This window comes from Scatophagus argus, chromosome 17, assembly GCF_020382885.2.
Source record: "Scatophagus argus isolate fScaArg1 chromosome 17, fScaArg1.pri, whole genome shotgun sequence".
Taxonomy (NCBI): Eukaryota; Metazoa; Chordata; class Actinopteri; family Scatophagidae; genus Scatophagus; species Scatophagus argus.
In genome coordinates this window covers 8,724,728-8,734,654 of record NC_058509.1, presented here as the reverse complement: position 1 = coordinate 8,734,654, position 9,927 = coordinate 8,724,728, and the positions used below count along the sequence as shown (strand labels likewise).

At 38.2% G+C, this 9,927-nt stretch overlaps 1 long non-coding RNA gene across 1 annotated transcript in view; it reads right to left on the bottom strand.

The window, feature by feature from the left end:
* Positions 1 to 2,909: 2,909 nt before the first annotated feature.
* Positions 2,910 to 9,927, bottom strand: part of LOC124075154 — a 33,908-nt gene continuing 26,890 nt past the window's right edge. The window contains exon 3 of the long non-coding RNA XR_006845964.1: positions 2,910 to 4,077. This is a non-coding gene — a long non-coding RNA (uncharacterized LOC124075154). The remainder of the gene's footprint in view (positions 4,078 to 9,927) is intronic.

The window sequence follows — 9,927 nt, the reverse complement described above, 5'->3', positions numbered from 1 at the left end:
TTGATGGCCTATAGCAGTTGTCAGAGTTAAGGGTTACAGTAAAGAAACATGATTTTATGTTGTGGATCTTGAGGGATTAAGTTTTTCTTTTGGAAGTATAAGCAAAGTGAGGGGAGGTGAGTGGAGTAAGAGTGACATGAGGCAGACGTTCAAGCTGCTCTGTCATTCTGGCAGAAGAGATGTGGTCATTTCACCTGTGAGGAGGCAGAGTGCAGACTGCATGTAGTTTTCATTTTGTGGAGGAGAAATGTCTCAGAATTTGTCACATTATTCTCACTTGCACTGAAGCAGTTATTTTCATGGGGACAAAAAGGATTTCACATTAAATTAAGTCCTTACTCTGCTGAACGTAATTTTATTGTAATTTAATCTTATGCACAGGTTTGGCTCTCATATTGTTTGGCCATTCCTGCTTAGGTTCACAGTCGCCTTGACAATGACTACAAATGGTTAACCTGGAAATGGTAGTATAAACTTGCACAGATTTCATACTTGATATCTCAACAACATTGCAGCATTTCAGTAAGGACAGAAAACTGCTCCCATCTCCAGTGTTAATCTATTGGTGCTACAGCCAAATCCTCCAACCACAGGGCACAAACCCTCTTAGTAAATAAGCACAGATTATTTCATGCCAATTTTCAGTCTCTGTTGCTTCTGTCTAAAATCAATAGACAATTGTTGTTCCGTGGAGCACCTTATGAGAAGTTAGCCGGCAGTGTTCATCCTTTGTCTTGGGTAAAACAGCACAAGAGTATCAAGTGGCTTCATCAAATAATCAAAAAAAAAAAAAAAAGAAAAGAAAAACGTCTTCAATACTTTTTGACTACAAACTATATCTTCACACTGACAGTGACGACATATAAAAAAGACAAGAACGATGAGAAACCTCCAAAATGAACAAAACGGCCTGAAAGATGACAATAAAAATGAGACAACCAAAGCTTAATGATACCGTAACCATAATTTAAACCATATATTATCACTCAAGTTCTTTAAATTCATCAATAAATATATGCAGAATAATTTCCAATAATTTTAAACAAGTTTCCTTTTATGTTTTTCATGCATATTCTAATGACATGAACATTTCATCCAACTGTTTGATTTCAGTTCCCATGATGATATAGTTTACATTTGAACTGAGCTCGACTGCTGTAAGGAACCATTTCAGAAATCACAAGTCTTTGAGAGCAACACACCCGCCAAGGGAAACACACACACACACACACTTGCCAAAGTGATGCACAAACAACACACACTTACTAAATGATAAAACAGCAAAAAAATCACATGCTGTGGAAGCTTCTTCACATCACTGACTCTGATTACGCTTTCTCATTAAAAAAAAAAAGATGGCAAGATACCACATATATACCATTTAAACTACAAACATCACAATTTATACTTTTCTGTGCATTGTTCAAAATGACTGGTGAAACAGCGGAGGATTAAGGGAATTATAGAAAAAAATATACAATATGAGGAAGTCCAGCACGAGTAGTAGTATTTAGACTAATGCACTGATTTGCACAGCTATTTCTGTTCCACAACCCTGTTAAAAACAAACAACATAAAAAAAAAGAGAGAGAAGACAAGAGCAAAGAGAAGATGTCTTCTCATGTCCTTAAATATTCTTGCAACCCGCAACAAGCATGTGGTGACCCCCTGAAGGGACCAGCCCGCTAGGTTGAAAACCACTGATTTTACCCTACTGCGGTTCATTTTTATTTGATAGTAAGTTACTTTGATCTCGGGATGTTTGTAAGTATGCCTTATAGAAAAGATCTGCACAAACCCTATCATACCAGTAGATAAAGAAGCTCATGCACGCCTTGTAGAAAAGGTCTGCACAAACCCCTTCATACTAGTAGATAAAGAAGCTCATGCACACAAACACACACACATACACTTTGTAACAAGATTTACTGGCTGAAAAAGCTTGAGATGGGTTTTCAAATGCACACACACACACCTTACTGAGCATGTAATGTTAAAAAGCACATTCTCTCTTACACACACACACACACAGACACACAGTCCCACACTTGCCAAAGGAAAGAAAGGTGAGATATGGATGTAATATTAAACTGTCGACATTTCGGACAAGAGACAACTTGTTTTTCCTTCCTTTTCTCTCCCTCAGACACACATGCTAAAAAAAGCTCTATTTTTTTCTTTTCTCCAATACTGAGTTCATACGATGCCAACACCTTCCTCCAACCCGCTCTTTCTCTGTTTAGTGGAATTATCTCTCCTATCTAGCAGCAGATGAGATCGTTGGTCATCACAATGTTTCAGAAACATGCATATATTTTAAACAGTAGGGGATCCATTATTTGTTATATTATCATTATTTTTATTAAATCAGGCAAAAACAAAATAACAGCCACTTTACAGTAAGGTTCAGGATGTCATTTGCTAAGCGGAGAGTCTGCTCATCAGAAAGACATTTTTGTGGCCTGGTTGGTTAAAAGGACTCCGTCGGGGATGGCAGGACACACTTCAAGCCCTGGAGTACGCTCTGGCATTTCAGCACCGTACAGATAAACTGGCTAGCATGTTTATCTGATAGATTCATCTGATCAGCCTTTATCGAAAACCACCGATCAAATTATTTACAGCAGCTGGTGGCTGATCTTGGAGTACCTGTGTAAGGAATAGCTGGGATCTATTTCTCAGGCTTTAGCAGTATTTTACGTTTTCTGTGTCATCAGGTGTATTCATTCATTGATCATACTGGAAACATGACCAGCACTGCTGGCATTTTAAGAATAAAATGCTCAGATAACTGACAATTGCTGCAACATCTTCTGTATACCAGAAACATATCAGCATCATGACTTATACTACATTTATATTACTAACTATATTTATGTTACTGGCTAAAGATTCTCAGCAACCTCAGAATTATGTGTCCTGATTCGCTCTTAGAACAATGATTTTCTTGGGAATATTTTTTTGTACTTCTGTCACTATATTTTTAGCCAAAAGTACATTTAAGAGAGACATCTATGGGAACACATAATGACACTGTGTGGGAGTGTTAGACTGTTAGCAGTCACCACTTTTTGTTCTTTGAAAAGTTGAGCGAGAATACATGGACAGAGGCAGATGATCATCTGAAATTAGTTGGTATTTGTATTACAATGACACGGGCAACGGTTAGTTATTCAATTTCTCTGTTCCAAAAACCTATCAAACCTAATTACAGCTGGCAAAAATAATGTCTATTCTGTTAGGGGCAGATTCTGATTCAAAGACATGTTTTATAATACTGTATTAGACATTATTTCCAGACAATAACACTGTAAGAACTGTGTACCACACACATTCAGTTAGGGACGGGCAAAATGGCAAAAAAAAAATATTATCACAATATGGTGTTTTTGCATATAATATCAATATTAATCACAATATACAATTTAATAGTTCTACCAGTTTGAAGAGTATTCTGACGACGACTCAGGACAAAAGAAACCAACAGACTCATTAGAGTTTTGAGTGCAGTTGAACATAAAATAATGTAAATCTTAAAGTACAAATTGACAAAGTTGCCTTATCTGCCTTTATCGGCCACAGTCTGCTTGCCTTGGCTCACTTGGTTGCTGGTATGTTGACTTTTCAAGTGATGGAAGAGATTTGCTGTGTTTCCCGCGTTGGTTGGCACAGCTGAAGGGAATATTCTGTAGACCATCTTAATCTGGGCTTCAACGCTTTTGAGATATTCAAACCACTTCCATATAATTAATGTTGAATTACCAATTTGTTAATAATTTCTTCAGCTTTAAGGATAACGTGAGTCACAAGTTCACTGTCAGCACTTTAGCCTAATTCTGCATGCATGTGTAAAACTATGATGGGCAGCAGGTTACTGCAGGCAGAGTAGCCCAAGATGTCACAGTTCTGCAAATCTGTGCTCTGCTTGTTTGACAGATACTTGATAAATTGATCGCACTGTTTCCCTTATGTTACACTTTTGGATAATGAGCACTGTCGTCATTGACTCGTCCACTCCTCTCTTCGTCTTTTCTCAAGGACATCCACTTTCAACATCTGCTTTCCTCTCCTACAGCACTAAAAAATTTTTGTGGAAAAGGGCAAGTTAAGTGCAAGCCAAAAACTGCTAATTGATAACTAACTCTAGTCATGTTTATTTATGTTATGTGGCTCCAGTCCAGATCCAGTCCAGTACATAAACTTTATCAGGATTCAATATCAAGAAGTTTTAACTTAGACCTAAATACAAGGCTGTTCAAGTCTACCATGATCAATAACCATAAAATATAAATACTTCAAATCACATCAGATGTGCTTATTTCCACATACTCACTAATTTAATATAACTATTGAGAAAATGTATTGCTGCAACTGCCAATAATTAAAAACAGATTAGGATTTCATCTGAAAATAGCTTTCATTTTATTGTAATAATCTAACAAGAGCAGTTCAGAGCTGACTTGTTTTAAACCATCCGATCAAAATGCAGCTAAACTGAAACTTGCAGTGGCAGAATAACCCACACTGCTCTGGATTTTCACAGATCAAGACATGTTCATCCAAAGTAAGGGCAGGCTGACCTATCACCACATGAGAGTTAATGCAACATGGCATGAAGCCTACAGTCAAATACGGTGGAAAAATTCAGGTTTCGGGACATTTGCCTTTTCAGGAACCAATGACTCGCACAGGATGAACTACACACTGACCAAAGGAAAGAAGCACTCTGTTCTTCAGAGGCATGCCATCCCTTTCGGACTTGAAATTGTGCGAAAAAGGATTCATTTTTCAGCAGGACAATGGCCCTAAACATGCAGTGATGCTGTGCCCGGTCTGTTTGAAGTCCAAGGAAGAGCAAAGGAGTACTGACATCCATGACTTTCTGCCTTCACAGTCACCAGACGTCAGCCTCGCCAAACATCTTTGGGAATATTTGAAAAGGCAAAAGGTGAAAGCCACTGTAACATCACAAGACTCTCTGCGATGTGCTGAGAGAGACTGCTTGCATAATGTGAATTCTCACACTTTTCAGAAACTCATAGGATCATTGCAAGAGTGCAAGCTGCAATAAAAGCAGACAGTGGACTCAAATACTGTATGTGAGGAATGAAATAAATGCTTTACGAATTCTGAAATTTGAGTCCTCATATTTGCAAAACCTGAAACAAGATTTTCTACAAATTGTTAGGCAGCGTAGTGACCTCCATAGGAAATACATACACATAGAAACAGCTTACTCATGTCTGCAATTTGCAGCAGGTGTGAATGAATCCTTTCCATACTGAACAAAAGAGAATCTTATGACAGCAAAAGCTCCCAGCAAAAGCAAGAGAAAAAGTGAACTTTGACAATACCACGACATGCGAATACCAAGTCTGGTTTCCCCTGCTTTCTGGATGTTCTCTTCCTCATCTTTTTCTCTTTTTTCTTTACGTGCAGAGTGTAACTAGACAGAATCTGAACTCATTTGTGAATCAACATTCAAGTCCATTCTCAGCCATCCTCATAATGAGGCAACACAGCTCGACACCTCACTGTCGTGCTCTTAATGAGAGAGAGACACTAGCTGGGAGACTCTCGACATGATAAGTACCTGGCGTGTGTCTTAACCTGTGGAGACTCGCACGTTAAGACTTCTGCTGCAAAACCTCCATGTTTCAGCACGACACACGGACAGAAGAGCATTCAGACAGTTCGATATGCTTCATGCACAGATATTTTGGCTTGTTTGCATTCCAGTGGGACTTCTTGACATGACCAATATATTCATACACACACATACACATACACACATATACATACACACAAAAAAAAAAAAAAAAGAAAGAAAGATGGAAATGAGTGCAGAGGAGAATAACACTTGAGCACTGGGACTGATTCACCAGGCGTCCCATGTGACACCCTTGTTGGCGGTGCATGGTGCCATATTCCATGTAAATTACTCAGGCGTGCGTGCGACATGACCACCCATAAACAGGCCTGTTCCACATGACAGATACAAGTTGCTCTGCATTCACTCTCATCCTTTTACATATGTGCAGCATGTTTCAACACACACCACACAGCAGTGTTGACAAGTTGTGTGTTTTCAGATTTGTCATGCTGCAGTCCCTCGTGGGAGAACATTCACATTCGCACATGTGAATCAGTTAAAATTTGTTTGCAAGAACACATCACATGTCATACTGACCAACCAGGGTTTGCGTTGAACAAGCTGCTGTGAACAAATGTACGATTTAATGTAATATTAAGAGGTGGAGTTATTTGGCAGTTATTCAGTCAACAGACTGACTGACTTTTGATTGACCAATTTATTGAACAAAAACGTTTTCTGCTTCCAGTTTCTTAAATGTGAGAGTCCATTTTTTATATATATATATATATTTTAGATCACTGGAAATCAAATACTTTTGTCTTTGTTTCTACTTTTGTTCAGATAAGACAAGCTATTTGGAAGTGCCAGCTGAGCTTATGATTGACACTTCTAAACAGAATAATAGAATTAAACACTTCAGAGAGATATTGAGCTTACAGAATGTGTCATTAGAGTGAATAATTTATTATTAACATGGCTGTATGTTTGTGTGTGTGCTTTAAAATTCCATGCGCACTGCCTGTGATTTCCATGTGATCTACAATTCAAATGATGAGAGCCTTGGAACAATATGTCCCTTCAGGCACAGCCCTCAGTTTTTTTTAAAGACAGCAGATGACCTCAGACCCTGAATCCAATATTGAACTTTGTTGTACTGGAAAGGTTCTCGATACATTATTCAGGGCCATGGGATCAGCTTGCTGTCACCTCAAACACTCAGGATGTAAACATCAACACTTTCAAGTCAGAGAAAGGAACCAACCGCATGCTGTGTCTACTTGCTTGGATGTAATCAGCAGTGTTAAATACATTTTTCACTCGTGTCTACCTCATGCTCCTTGCATTGCAGTGTGTTGCATGTCCACTTTTAATGCTAACATACATCATCTTACAAAGTGTGACTGTTGCTAATGATGCTGTTTTTCAACTTTCTGGAAAATACGCAGTGATACAGACAACTCCACATCAATTATATTCTGATAATATTGTATTTTATCATCTCCATTTCACTTGGTGAGAACTAGATGTTCCAAAGCGTATTGAGAACAGAATATATTATTACATACTGTTTGTGTCCATCACAACAATGGCTTTACTGAAAGAACTTACAATTTTATATTTTCAATAGACAGCACAGTCTCTCAGTGCTCAACTGCCAACCATTACCAAGAGAAAATAAACTCTTTTGTATCAAATTACTGTTCACGGCATACCAGAGTCTGAAATTTCATTCAGCTAAAAGACACACACTGTTACATGTTGCATTTACTTCACTTGAATTCAAAGCAAATCCAATCATCTACAATTTAAACACAGGCCATATTACCGCACTCACTCTCCGTTTCAATTCATACTTTTTGACCAATATTGTGAATAAAATACTGGCAGATGTGCGTGCCCCCACACACACACACAGGCACACAAATGTACACATTCAGACAAACACAACCCGCCAGACACAATCACTCCTCGTCAGCTTTCAGTCAGTGCTCTGCAAAATAAATATCTAGTCCCCTAACCTCTCTCTATCTCTCTCTCTCTCTCTCTCACACACACACACACACACACAATCAAGGGTGTAATAGATTTCCCCATCACCACTGCAGAAAATTGTCTATGGATGTACACGCATATCCTTGATACATGACTATTCAACAACAAACAACAGAGAGGCAGTAGAAATTATTTGTTAAGCAACAGAGAAAAGGCTGGAGAGGGAAACAGACAGAGAGACAGAGGCAGAGAGAGAGAAACGGAGAAGAAGAGATGATTACGAGGTAGTGTTGGCAAATGGATATTGCACAAATCATTCAGTAAATGACAGAAAGATTATATTTACCAAATGGTTGAATGAAAGATATACTGAATTATTCAACAAATGGCCCAGAGATGCAGAGCGAAGGAGCAGGGCGATGGGATAGAGACACAGAGATGGTGGTGCGGTGGTGCGGGGGGTTGTGGGACGGCGGCAGAGCATTTCACCAAATGGTCAGTGGGACACACAACAGATATTGTTGTCTCCTTGTCAAATCCAGGGAGGAGAGAAGGAAGGAGACAGGAGTGAAGAGGAGAGGAGAAAGAGAGGAAGGAAGAGGTGAGGAGAGGGATGGAGGTGTGAGAAGAGGGGACTACATTGTAATTGGTCCATCACGACTGTCACTGAGAGCAAATAACCAAAGCCATAATCACACCACACACTTAAGAGATAAAACGTGTATCATTGTGTGTGTGTGTGTGTGTGTGTGTGTGTGTGTGTGAGTGAGCATATTATTCGCCAGCCTTTTATCAATTACAGTTTTTGCTGCATCATCAAAAGAGTCTGGAATGGTTTTTTTTGTCCTTTCAACATGTCGGGGTGTGTGTGTGTGTGTGTGTGTGTGTGTGTGTGTGTGTGTGTGTGTGTGTGTGTGTGTGTACTTGCAGCACATATCACCTCTCATACTTTCCTATTTATTACTTATATTGTCAGCGAAGTGAACATTTACCTTGGGAAAGAATGAACCATGAAATATTAGAGCTCAGAAGTGCAAAGCCACAAAAATACACAAGCGTGTATGTATACTAAGCACTACCTGTAATTCAGTGTAAAAAGAAGGCTAAATGATTTTAGATATAAATAAAGTTTTCTGTTAACAGAAATATTAATAGTGCAATTTTCAAATACCAACAGCTCAGATTTTAATGTGCAGATGCATTATTTTATCAGATTCTATTTATGTAGAAACATGGTAAATTATGATCATACTTGGTACAAAAAAGAAGATACTCTTTTAATTTCAAAGGAATTTTAACTTGCCAAAAAGCATAATACATTATGTTTTGTGATAATTACAAAAACTACAACAACCTTAATAAATAAATACAGGAAGTGTATAAACAGGTCAACATGCTTTCTTGTGCTTAATCAATTATTTTTTCTTTCGACTGGTGTGGAAAAACAAGCCAGTGCAGGGCATTGCAAACTGATTCTCAAAACATGAACACTGACAGGAGAGTAATTATACTGGCTGACTTGTTTGCCAAATGAATCTTTTGACATCAATTTTAAATCCATAGGCAAAACTAATTCCAATGACCCATTTCTCTGAAATTTTACACAGTACTTCAACACCCATTATTGCATATATTTCACACAGATGGACCATCCATCAGTACATTATGACCAGTTTCAAATCAGTCCAATTTAAAAGTTACTGTAACTGCCATGTCATTATTTATGTCATAATTTGATATTTGTTTACATGCATTATCTGTACTTTTGTTTGATTTGATTTGTAATAATTCTGGGAACCACTGAGACATGCATGAAAAGCCTTGAGCAGGAGAAGTTGAAGTTTTACTCCGCTTCAATGTCAAGGATTGCAAAATGAGATGGATGAATGAATCCATCAGTGGAAGAAGAACTATGGTGTTGTGCATTTCCTGGAGGAAGTGATAGTTGCCAAGTTGGGGTCATTTGAAGTTACGATGCTGCATTAACACTACAAATAGGAAGATCATATTTGGTTACAACACCAAAAAAATGTGTTCTCAAAGTTGTCTGTCAAACAGGCACCACCTTTAATACTGACAGTCACTATGAACTACCAACAAATTATATGGTACATAACAAATATAATTAGGACTGGTTGAGATTTCTAGCATATCTGGAAACTGCCATAAAAAGCCAAATATTAAACATTAAGTGAACCAATGTGCATGGCCTGAAATTTTAATCATGTGCAAACAGCTTGTGTCCTGTTGAAGAAAGCCATTCCTTCAAACTAACCTGAGCAGTTCCACCTGTAGAAACAGGCTGGCTTCATGTGTGTTTTCCAAGGTTAACTTCCAAC